The sequence below is a fragment of the Empidonax traillii genome, unplaced genomic scaffold (assembly GCF_003031625.1).
Source record: "Empidonax traillii isolate 1590-97213 ecotype Southwest subspecies unplaced genomic scaffold, ASM303162v1 scaffold157:size2224338, whole genome shotgun sequence".
In the NCBI taxonomy this organism is placed as follows: Eukaryota; Metazoa; Chordata; class Aves; order Passeriformes; family Tyrannidae; genus Empidonax; species Empidonax traillii.
This window is the reverse complement of record NW_020955350.1, coordinates 1,265,975-1,279,626: the sequence shown is the minus strand read 5'-3', so window position 1 is coordinate 1,279,626 and position 13,652 is coordinate 1,265,975.

Sequence of the window (13,652 nt, the reverse complement as noted above, 5' to 3'; positions counted from 1 at the left end):
CTCCCAAAATCTATGAAAAAAACAGAAAAATAAATATAGCACAAAGAGAACAATACTTATAGGCTGTAAACAGGCACATGTAGTATAAGCTACACCTTGTGCATTGTTGGTTTAACGAGTGATTCTAGAAACATATTAACTCCCTAACTCAGAAGGCAGTGACATATGATGTCTAATGCTAAAATCACCCATGCCTTTGCAACACAGGACACAACTTATGCCCCAAGAATTCAGGTGTGGATGAGCTACTAAATCACACACTTCAGAGAGACTCCCCAAAAATGATGAGCAGTGAACATGAAGGCTCTGTTGTCAGTGCCTGGCTGTTCACATCTGCATGTCAGAATGCCCACAAGGGATCACAGTTTCATGTCTTTGAGAATATAGACAGAACTTTTTTCTTCAGACACAACAACGACTTTGCCTTCAGAAGTGAGCCTATTCTTAATCATGGTTCGCCTTTCCTCACAGCAGATGTCAAGAGAAATCCCATGGACATTGCAATGAAAGTTTCCTTTCCCACTTGACACTAAAAATTAAGGAATGATATCTGGAAGCTAAGGAGAATGCTAGACACTAGGCATCATGCAGCAATGCACCCTGTCGGTCACTCTGAGTACGAGCTGCACAGAATCTTCCTCTGGGTATATGAAGAGGTGGACATGCCACCAGTTGGTAATGCAGAGGATGAGCTCCAAGTCTCCTACTACTTTGCATAGCACTGCAAAGCAAACAGACAATAGTCATACTTCCTCAACCTCACCCTCAGCGCAAAAATCCTCCAAACCATTTAGCTGATTGTTAGTTTGACTCCAGGTTCACCTCTGAGCAATGACCAATGCAGGAAGATCCCAGAAGACTCTGTGACTCAGAACCACTCTTGTAATCCAGTTTCTCTGACACTTGTTCCTCCAGAAAACCACTCGTTGCTACCAGCAGTAAATTATCCGTGTTGCTACACGCCCTCCAGAAAACTATTCAATGTTTTCATTACTCCCCTACTGTGCTATGAGAGTATTTAGGCAAACAGGTTCACTCACCATAACATAACTCAGCATGAATTGCTGAGAATTGATTCCCCAAAATTAAGCAGAATTACACTTTTTAGGATCTATACTAATAAACTCATTAAGCTAAACATTTTTGGTTTAGAATCATTCATGGGTAATGATAAAGAGTTAATGGCTAATTCAAGACTAAGTTTCTTGAGTAAAAGTAATGCCTTTTAGAAGTTCAAGCCCAGGGCTGCTGGCCTCACTCATGGCAGAGCAGTTCCTATCAGTCATGCAGAAGTGGCATAATGACATCCCTGTGGGTAGGCACAATCCTTTCTCTTCATCTCATCTTTTGACCCAAAAAGCCACCAAAACATGCTTGCCAGACTGGAGGCCATATTTTGAAACCCTCTAGCCATACTGAGACCACTGGGTGACAAAATTTAGAGGTGTCATTAATGCTACAACCATCAGGAACTGCACATTTTCCCGTTCTTTAGGAGGAAACTCAGCTGGGAGAAGGTGAAAGAGGAGCATTACTTTGCTGCAGGATCAAGTTCTGCCTCATATTAGACCAGGTACTCATCTACACATTCAGAATCAGGGAATACATATCTAAGTTGAAACTTTAGGGTTTTTTTAGGTGACCATGAGTTATGAGTAATCCTGGAGCATGCTCCACATACAAGAAGGAGTGATTGTCACAACCTCTGGCTGCATGGCTGAGGGAAGTGAGTGAGGACCTTGTGTAAGGTTTCTACAATGGAAAGGTTGGAACTGCCCTCATCCTCTCCTACCACACCAGCTTCATCCTTTCTTAAACAGAGAAAAATAAACAAAACCAACCCTTTTACACACTATGTAGTAATGTAACACTGGGCAAGGCTAGGCCAGTTGAAACAAGCAGACTTTGGGGTCACAGTTTCTTTGGTGACTACAGAAGAGGGACAGTAGAGGAGCACAGCAGATGTTAAAGCCAGCCAGGCATAAGTGTGATCAGGTGCTTGTGCAACCTATTTCTGCAGTACTAGGTCCCAGTTAATAACTTCTACCAAGGAGCCTAACCCATAGGCCAGGCCAAAAAAATTAAGCTATCTCATAGAGGAAACCTGGCAGGTAAGTGCATACAACCCTGCACCCTGCCATGCAGACACTGGCTTGAGCCTTCACTAACTGAAATACTACAGTGGTGTTTTGCAGAAAAAAATATGCTTGTTATAACTAAGAATATGGGATATATCAAGGGTCTCATTGGTAGCCAATGGAAATTCACTGTGGTGGGTAAAGTATCTTAGATTTCTGCGCTAGGTGGATGGAGCCAGGAACACAGGAAATGGTGTCTGACTATTCACGATTTATGGTCTGTTAGTGCTTGACACCTAAACCATTTTACCCAAACACAATATTATTTTTTACATGTTTTTCTTTTCATTACTGCCAGGCTGAACATTTCTTTTTTCAATTTATACCTGCTGTTTCTTGTCCTCCCACCAGCTACCACTGTGAAAAGCCTGGCTTTGTCTTTTTGAAGACTCCCTTACAGGTCCTGGCAGGCTGTTATCAGGTCCACTTTAATCCTGCTCCTTTAGCTCCCCCCTCACATGGCTCTGACTTCTAACCACCTTTGGGGGTCTCAGTAGAACTTGGCTCCAATTTTTCATGCCTTTCATGGAGGGGCTCAAAAGGACTCGGTATCTAGATGTGGTCTAACAGGTGCTGAGCAGGAGCATAATCCCTTCCCACAAGCTCCTGGCTGTGCTCCCTCCAGCACAGTACAGATGCTGTTACCATCTTTGATGCCAGGACACACTCCTGATGCATTGGCAGTGTGCTCTCTGCCAGGACCACCCAGAGCCTTTACAGTAAAGCCAGTCAGCCCCAGCATGCAAGGGCTCAGCATTCCCAGGTGACAGAAACTTTCATCTGTCCTTGCTGAATTTCATGAGGTTCCTCTTGGCTCATTCCTCCAGCCTGCCTAGGTTCCTCTGTACAGTAGCACTGCCCACAGCATGTTTACTGTTCCCTCCAGTTTGGTGTCATCTGCAAACCTGAGAAAAGTGGAATTCATCACCTCCTCGAGGTAACTGGTGAAGATGTTAAACAGGACATTTCCAGCATCTAGATACCTGAGGTACTCTACTAGAAAAATGGGTAAATGTTCTCTGAGTAGAGAACAACTCATTTAACCATTCTCTTGTGAACCAAATCACCCATAGGCCATAAAATCCTAACTCAGACGCAAGAATTTTGTTGAAGACAATGTCAAAAGCCTTGCTAAATTTGAGGTAAATGACATCCACTTCTCTCCTCTCATCCCCAAATCCAGTCATGGAATCATAAGTACAATCAGGTTGTCAGGCATGATTTACCCTTGGGTACACCTATGCTGATTGTTTCCAATCACCTTCTCCTTCATATGCTCAGAAATGTGCTTCAGGAGGGCCCACTCCTTAAAGTTCCATGGGGTCCGAGGTGATGCTGATCAGTTTACAATTCCCCAGATTGTCTTTGGCCTTTCTGAAGAAGGGTGCAACATTTACCTATTTACAGTTATTAAGAACCTTCCACTACCTCCATTACTCTTCTGATTTGATAGAGTGGCTCTGCAGAGACATCCAATCAGTATTTTTGGCACCTTGGATCAGTACATGATCTATGTGCTCCCATGGAGTTTTCTCATAAACTCTCTTAAGTAATCCCTGGTCAAACACTGGAAGTTCTCTTTGGACCCTTTCCCTAAGCACAGAGGAATGGCATATTTTGGTGGTAAAGATGTCAAATAAACCTTAGAGCATTTCTGTTCTATCCATGTCTGCTGTCACTACATCATCTCCTCCATTCAGCAGTGGTTCCACATATTCTTGCTCAGGCTTTTTATACTAACGCAGCAGTGGAAGCTCTTCTTGCTGTGCTTCCCATGTAAGTCTCAAAGGCATTTAGGCTTTGGAGCCCCTGAGGCTACCCCTACAAACTCAGGAAATGTTTCTAAATTATTCCATTATAGCCTGTTCCTGCTTCCATCCCCTCTATACTCCCCTCTTCGTATTGGAGCTCCACCAAGCTCCATGTTTAGCCACTCCAATCTTCTGATACATTTGCTTGTGGATACACAGTGAATACAAGATAGCTGCTTAAGATCTTGGTACATCATAGCAGGAATACTTCAGCACACTTCCTGCTCTTTTTCGGACAGCCAGGAATTTATGATCTTCTATATTCTGAAGACTGTCACCTGACTCAGTGCAAGCATTATCATCCTGTTCTCCCCAGGCTCATAACACACTTAAGGCACAGATACCCGTGGTAAATATAATGTTTTAAAAACTAATTCTAATAAAAATGATCACAGAATCAATATATCCCATTAAGAAAACATTTTCTTCAAGCATTTCATGGGCTCACATGGGCATTCAGCAGTTCCAATTCTTTCCTTCTTTCTGAGTCTTTAACTGCCTTTAATCACTTCTTAAAAAAAAAAAAAAAATAGCACCCAAAGCAATGGAATGTGACATTCTTGACCATAACCACAAGAACATGTAGACATCTCTATTTAATTTCACATACAGTCTTGAATAGTATATTGCAGTTGTAGTTCAGCTGACTGAAATGGTTAATGAAATGCAATTTGACACCACATACGATGATAAAAATAGTAAATGTCTCACAGAGAGAGGGATTAACATGGTTATTTGGAAAGCATTGCTCTAGATTGTCTTGATTTAATAAGTTTGCACAGGTACAGAAGCTGTGAATTGTTATTTCTTTTTTTCCTCCCTCTTTTGTAATTTATTGAAGTCACATGTAACCTACTCACATGGGGAAAAAAAGAATGAGCAAGATCAAAGCAGTAGCTTAATCTGGGTTTCTTTTATGCTTGTGTGGTAAGGGAGAACAGCAAATTCTAAAAGAATTCTCTGCCTACCTGCTGCGTGCAGTGTGCCCGACTACAGACCCGGGGCCCCACCTGCTCCTGGCCTGGAAGGGTTTCTCCATGGGGATCTTTCAACATAGGAGGAAAAGTTTCACTTGATTGTCGTTAGGTGGGTGGGACCAGTAACTCGCGTCACCCTGTTTTGCAGGCAGCAGCAGCAGCCTGCCGAAGCACAGTGTCTAACCACACAAAACTCCACGCCTGGGAAGTGTGTGTGGGCATGTGCATTTCTGAGTTCTGAATCCCTATGGCCCTTAGTGCTTCACCTCAGCACCCTCAGTGCTATACCCGTGCTTAAATCCCATGGAGTTCCTGTGCCTAATCAAGTGCAGATCTGCAGATGATGGAGCTGTAAAGGGACTGTAGCTTTTCAGTGGTGTGATGCAGTCCATCATGGGTGCATCTGCAGAGCCATGACCTTCAGTGACAAGGCAATTTCATTACATATCTTCTCGTCACATTTGTTTTTTCTCATGTGCTTTACAAAATAGACATAACTTTATAAAGTACTTTATAAAAACAGTCAGATGCCAATCATTACTTTGATTTTATTGACGCAGACATAGTTCAATCCTTGAGAGTATAACAAATAAAAGTAATGTCTTTTTGGACACAGATTTCAGTCATGAATCCCCCGTTCATTTTCTTCCCTTCCAAGTTTTTACTATGTGACTAACCCCTCAGCAGAGAATTGTCTGGCAAAAGAGGCTAATTTTCCCAACTTCATACAACAGAAGTCTTTATATCAGTTGCCCCACAACATTGCCTGAGCACATGGAGCACTCTACTCTGGGCAGGGTGGAAGTAGTAACAATGATGATCAGTCATTCAGTAGAAGGCTAAGTAAAAATGATGTAGAAAAATGTGAATACAGAGTTGGCAGATGCTTAGCACGTGAACTGATCAATTTATTTCCCCCTTTGAGACAGTTTCTAGGTCCTGAAAATGATTTAAAGTCTGTCAGAGGAAATCTAAAAGCTTTCTGCAAGCTCACATATGCAAGAGAGAGCTTGCTCAGGACCTGAAGAAGCAGAAATACATTTTCTGCAAAACCAAAGACAAAGCAGAACACAAGTGATTCATATGATCTATTTCCAGATATGTACTTTAGTACAAAACAAATCGTTCCTCAAATGCAGCCATTTCTTTCCTGTTTGTAGTGGGGGGTCTAGCCAGGTAACTAGAGATACACAGAGGCTCTTGGTCAGCTGAATCCCAGTGTGCTTTCTTTCACTGTGCACCAGGAACCCAAAAAGGCTTCAAGCAAGTTAAGTATTTCTTTTTGAGTATAGCTAGATGTAGAAATGTATGAACAAAATATTAGTCCTGTGCAACAAATTACATCTTCAAAGTACCCCATAAACACTAACTACACAGCAGTTAGACTATGCTATTGGTAAAATAAGGCAAAGAATAGTGACCTATTTATTTTTTTGCTATTATGTAAAATTAATGAGCTGTGGTTTTTGACCACTGATTCATCCTTCTTTCAAATACCTGTGGATTAAAATTTAAGCTACTTAAATAGCTCCACAAAACTACTGGTAGGCAGAAAATAGCAAGGCCATTCAAGTATTTGAAATGTACTGCTACAGACTGTAAACACTTCAAATGATATGTGAACTTAAGGTCCCATTCCAAATCAGACTCCAGAGTAGAAGAATAATTTTGTTTAAAGGTGCAGGAAAGCTGCTGTTTAAAGTTTGTTTGGTTTTATTTATTAATTACTGCCTTGTGAATAAATGACAAATTTTTCCTGGTAGCCAGTCCACTGTCCCTTTCTCTCCACTCATCCAGCACTTCTGAGAACAAGTCCACTGTGAGGAGTTATTTATTGTAGTGAATTAAAACACCCACTACATAAGAAGAGCATGTGCAAGAAGTGGAAAAATGTCAGGAAAGGAAGCACAAAGACATTAATGAATACAAGAAACCATCAGTAACTGTGAATGAAATAAAATATTCATTCTCTGTTTGAGTAAATTCTGTGGTAGTCTCATTTAAAATAATGGAGGGAAAGTGAGGCAGTTGGCCTTTAACTTATTTTTTATAATCTAAACCACATCTTAGCAGACTGTGTCTCAGTATGAGGACAACATGAACCACCTCATCTTCCTTGATCATTCGTAAGCTAAACCTGCTAGTAGAACCACAGTTTGTTTTCTATCCAGAAATTGCATACATTCTGTGTGTAACACTTATTTCTTCATGAAGGACGCCAGGCCAACAGGAATGCAGTTTAACTGGTTTAGTATTTATGAAAGAAAGGAAAGAAAAAAAAAATCAAACCTGTTTGCTTCCCTGTGAATCAGAACCTACTTGATCAAATGCTTAAACTTACCAAAACATTGTGAAAGAATCTGGGCCTGGGTTCAGTAGGAACTAAGGGGCTGAGATAGGCCTAAGAAACATATTCATAGTAGTTCTATGAAATAAAGATATTGTTCTCATGTGTTCTATTAACTTCTGCTGTAGCTTCAGCACTTGGTGAATCAGAAACAGCTACTATTTGGAACTTGCCATCAGTATCAGGGCTGTTTTTCAGAGGATGTAAGCACATCAGCAGGAAGTATTTCTCAGTATGACGTCAGAAGATCAAGCATTAAAAACAGGGTTCCTGTTCTATAAGGGGCATCCACGTCCTGAAAACACCTGAGTGTCCTGTGGGAGTTATCATTGCAGAGGACAGGCAAATTCATATTAAGGTCATAACTCTAAAGTTCAAGGTTACAGAACACGTATTTCTGTTTACTCTAAGTAAAGAAAATGAGAAAAATGCTAATATATTGTGACCCATTCATCTCTTGGAGTCCTCCGGGACATAAAACACTGTAAACTTCACTCAAGAAAATACACTCCAGATAGCATTTTCCTTAAAATCACCTTTATATAAGAACATCCAAATACTTCTTTTATGAACAATTTGATTTTCCTAATAAACCCAATATTCTTCCACTACAAACGAATAACTGTGATAATTTAATTTTTCCCGTTACTTAATATGGGCACAGGAGTAGAGCATCTAAAGATTCAGAAGCATGGCTCAGACCACCAGAAGGATTCTAGAAGCTGCATCAGCATTTCTTATCGAAAAGAAAAATCCTAATAATAGTTTTCCATCTACCTTAAAAGAGAAAAAAACATCCATGTACTGTACGTTCCATAAAGAAGACAGAATATGGTGATGTATCTGATTCACAACTTTTGTGTTCATTTTTAAACTGTCCTTTTGTACTGAAATCAAGTAATTTCAGCACAAACTTAATCAACCAAAAAGAAACAAGGAACAGCTTTGCCTTGGTCTGAACCCCTCTTGTACCCCCGTTTTCACTGGCTTTGATGCAAAGGAGGCAGAGGGAAACCACAGCTGGGGGGATGTGATCCCTTCCTTAGGCAGCAGCTCAGTCAAACTGGTTTATGTGCAGTTTGAACTACCACGAGGAAGTTTGTGGACACCAGAGGCACTGGATGCTTGGAGGCTGGAGGCTTGGAGACAGTTTTGAAATGATGCATAGTCAGTAAAAGGATTACAGGTCTGTCAGTAATTCGGTAGCTGAAAAGCTCCCTCTCAGCCTTATAACTCCAGTAGTTACTGTAAATAACATGTCAGTAGAGTAAGACCCTGCTGTTTCAAGCAAACTGAAACTAACTACAAATATACATTATATATCCCTTAAAGATGCCCATACTTACATACAAATAACTCTTTATCATCCTACTAACAGTCATCAGATAAGTCCTAATTATGTGTATACATTTTAACACTGATAAATACATCTTATTTACAACTAAATAAATCCAGAGTGCTTTCAAATCTATGCATTCACTCCTCTTGCAGCAGCATTTTTATGCATATTAAACCATTACAGTGCTTTTTTATACAACTCTATTTTAATGTCTCCTTCCTTCTCCTTCCTGAATTCATTCATCACAAAATAAAGTCACCATTGTCTTTTGCCTAATTATCCTTTGCCATCTATTGGATTTTTAGCCAGGAATTTGCTCAATAAAACAAACAGTCCCCAAAAGGCAAACAAACTGCAACTGAGGAAAAAGGTGACTTCCCGTCAGTACTGATAGTTCGTTCATCAAAACCATAGATCCATACTCCTGAGTAACGACAGATAAGATCAGAGGCAAACACATTATGAGTAAAGATTAGTACATCAAGCCTTGAGTGATGACAGAGTGAGAAGAGACCCATGCTATGAGCAGTACCAATGGCATGGTGCTGTACTGAATCCTGCACTGGCAGCACTTAGCACGTCCTCCTGCCTGTGCTGCTGAATGTGAGTTCCTCTGCAACCGGCTGGACTGGTCCTCTTTTACACCTTGATGCTGGAGGGGGACAGGGAAAAAAACAAAGCATTAAGTATTGCTGCTGTGCAATCTGTCTGCTGGTTTCCGTGGGCAATTCTGTCATAAACAACCAGTGCCATTTACTCATCTCTCATCTACAAGAATGTTATGCTCCTGGTTTGTACCTCTGAGACTTCCACATTCCCTTCCGGGGATCATCCACGCAAAACGTTTTTCCTGCTGGGTCACCTATGCCAAGAGCAGCACACTGAGTTCTTGAGACATTATCCCATTAGGTAGCTTGGCTCTGCTCTGCTATGTCCCTCTCTACACACCCCGCCTCCTGCACCATGCCAGTTCAGGATCTTCCTCTCTTCTATGATGAGATTTTGCATTTTTACCTCTGCTGCACCCTCACACATCTAAAAGGAGTTCCTCAAAGTAAATTAAAGGAGAATCAGCCCTCTGAGTGCAACTTAAACTACACTGCTAGAGAACAGCAGTGCCACCAAGTTAAACAATTTGGGTGATGGTAACCTTAGGAACATGGAAATGACATTATTGGAACAGGTCAGAGACCTCAGTCCCTTCTCAGTAACACCGGCTTACTCCACCTAGGAGGGTCCCTGGCTCGATGCCAGACTTCCAGCTGTGTGGTAACTGTGTGAAGGGACCCTCAAATGCCCTTAACCATCCAGCTAAGGATTCCCTGCTTTAAAGGGCATCCTGAGTCTGCGGAGAGCCAAAGTAGCCAGGTCAATGCCTTTCATCCCAAAGCTGTGGGCACAGAAGACACTTCTGTGGGAAGAGGCCATATCCAGAGTACTACCCCAGCCTTATGAGCCAGCCAGAAATTACTGCTTAGAGCAACTCTGAGACTGCTTTAAGCTACTCTAGGGGCTGGTTTGGTAACCAGCCATCCCTGGGACTGGTGGGCCAAACAGGTGGCACATTTATTAACCTCCCCTCTTCAGCACACATCCCAAGCTCAGTTTAACTGGATGAAGTGAGAGATTTGAACACCTATTTTTCCCTTAGTGTAATGATGCAAAAAGGGGCACCATGCATTCACAAGCCTGGCCCTGCCTGTTAGAAATAAAAACTGTTGCACTGCCTCCCAAGAAACCTCAACAATGTAATGGTATTGCACACTAATTCATAATATGCATAGGTCCAACCATGACCCTCAAGTTCTGTTACCACTAAGCAAATACATTATACAAATGACGTGAAAGGGTTTCCTTATCACTCATCTTATGCAAACCAGTTTTGTGCCTATATAATTTCATTGGCTAAAGGAGAATGACTCCAGAGTTTGTACCAGTATGAGATCAGAATCCTGCATGCAATTCCACGGAGCATGTTAAATTAATTAATCCATTAAAAAAACAGTCTGCATTTTATACGATCAGCTTCGGGCTTTCTATTTTTGATATGTAACTATTTATGGGATTAAGAGAGTCTGTGTTCTTTCTTAAGAAAGAGTAGCTTTGCAAATCTAAAAGAAACACAGACAACTTTGGGGGGCAACTTCCTCCAGAAAACAAAACTTTCTGGAATAAAGAAGCAGATCCTAATACTATCTGATCCTAGTACTTTCTTAGCTCTGCTCTAGGTTGGGGAAATCTGTTTGTGTGTAAACACAGCCACAGGAGAACAGGGCTACTGTCATTTATTGGTTGGTTTTGTTGTGTTTTTTTTTTTTTTCCATCCCTTTGGTCATTTTGGTAGACCACCCTTGTGCACACTGCAGCATGGGACATGAGATTACATCTCTTCCTGAAGTGCTTCTGATAACGCACTCAGATAAGGTGTCAAGGACCATGAATGCTTACACTGACATTACTTTCACCTATTACTGTAGTATCATTACTAATATTCAGCTTTTCCATAAGTGTCATGGTACACACTACAAAAGGTAGCCTGAATTTTGCTGTATAGGACTGCTGTATAAGTACTTTTCATATCCTTACTGCATTTTTCTAATGGTTGATTGTTGAGGGAGGAGACTTACAGTATTCCAAAACAGATATTTTACTTTCTATATATAAGATATGTACATATTACATCACTGTACGTGGAACTTAAATTATCAATTACTTTTCATAATCTAAAATTGATAGCAACAGGTTTTGTAGTTCTGTGACAATGTCCACTTTGTGTTAGTCTGCCATAAGCATAAGAATATGAAGGGGAAAGAGTTTGGACTTTATGTTATAGCCATTTAGGAGCAGTTTTTAGTCCTTGTGGTTGTATAGACAGACCTTCCTATGCACAGTGAATCTTTATACTTCTGTCTACTTGTTGACTCTGGTGGACTTGAAGCAGCATCATTAGTTTACCTTGTAAGATACCAAGATGCAATTAATTACATAAAAATGCTATTAAAAAGCAGTCAAACACAAACATGTGCTTTTGCCATGGAAATTTAAAAATGCAATCCTGACACTAATCCCTTAAAGAATCCAGATCTTTAAAGATTCAAACAGTCATGAATCAGTATAAAAGCAATCCCATATAGTGCTGTAGTACATCCTGCCTGAACATGGTAAAAATATTATAAATTTTTTAAGTTTCATTTAAATGATTATGATTCAGGAAAAAGCCCTGCCAAAAATCTACTCAGCATACCTATACCTCCCAGTGAAATTTTGACTTTATTGTAAAAACCTACTAAAATTCTAGAAAAGAAGTGTAAAAAGGAACGTGCAGACTAAAAGGAATTGTATTTATAAGCAAGAAAAAGTGAATGTACGTGGTATGTAATCATTAGTGAAACCCAGTGCTGCCGGAGTTCACACAGATTAAATGTACAGCTGGATAATAACGCTGGAGATGTTTATGACCAAATCTTATTTGTAATTCCTTTGTATAAGATAAGGACAATCACAGTTCTCATTCTGAATCATAAACTGATCAACCCAGCTTTCCACCCACTCAGATTTCTTCCTCTGCACGACAGTCTCAACAGATTTAGGGCCAGACCGTGAAATTAATTGGACATATGGTCTCCATAACACAACTCCAGGAACGAACCACCTACACCTAATCACTTAGGCACCAGTCTGAATCCCATTCCTTTCCAAAACACACCCAAATCACGTCCTGTAGGTATGCACCTCCAGAGCCTAAGTCCTTTCCTGAAGATAAATGGATGGGACACAAGGTTCACTTTTAAAATAGGTCTAGAGGAGAAATATTATCTCATTGAGTAACTGATGGGGTAAAGCACTTAAAAAGAGGGAAGGCTGGGCTCAGTGCCTTCCTCAGCCTAATGGGGTTTCAATCCCTCATCTCCTACTTAAGAATGCAAGAGGCATCCAGTTATAATAGGCACAAAGACAGTACAATAAGGAATGCAAACTATTGCTTCTTCCTCCATTAGAAGCCCCAATTTCAAAGCCAAGCGGCTTTTACTGCATTTTAAAAGCATCATAAACCTATTTATGTACTAGTTATGGTAGAAGCATCGATGAATCATGATTACTGGAGCCAACTGCTCTCCACCTAGACCTTGGATTGGGGTGGGGAAGCCAGGCATCAGGCTGTGGCATTTCTTGCCATAACAAAGGCACATCCCAGAAACATCATGCATCTAAACATAAAGGAATATAGTCCTAACAGCTGAGCTAGTTCAACTTCCAGAGCAGCTGCTACACTTGAACGAAACCTTCTTAAAATGTAATCTTTAAAATTGCAGCTGTATGTGTTGCGGATAAACATCCAGAAAGACTGCATGGTTTAACAATTGGGTGGAACAGTGCTCAGTCAGGACACCTCATTCTAAACCAGTCTGGGAGAAATAACAAAACTGCTGCACGGTGCCACATCCTTTATCTGGGGAAAATGTTTATATAAAGAAGCATAAGAAAAAAACGCATTATAAGTGGTCTGGTGAACATGTGCCTTTCTAGACCCTTACCTACCCAAAACTTTTACAAACAAACATTTTCTATTACTTTTGGGCAGCTCTGCATGGTTGAGCCAGACTGAATGAAAAGAAGATACACGTGAAATGTTTTCAGTATTTTGAATGGGCAAAGTTCCTATTTCTAAAAGTTCCTTAAATTAAAAAAAAATATTAAAAAAAAATAAAAAGTGCAACCTCGTAATTTCGAAGCCCGAAGTATCTGTAACCAGAAGGTAAATAACCTTTTGCAAACTGGCATTAGGAAATCACGGACTGATTCAGGGCTTGCGAATGCGGAGCGCTGCGCTCCCGGGGAAGCCGGACAAGCACCGGGCGGGCACGGCTCGGCCCAGCCCGGCCGGGCCCCGCTCGGGTGCTCGGCTCGGCGGGGCCGCCCTGCCAGCCCCGGGCGAGGCGGGGCGGTGCCGGCCCGGGCCGGGCGGGGGGCGGGAGGAGGTGCTGCCCGGTCCGCCCTCACCTGCCCCCGCCTCCGCCCCCGCCCCCTCGCCCACCTGGC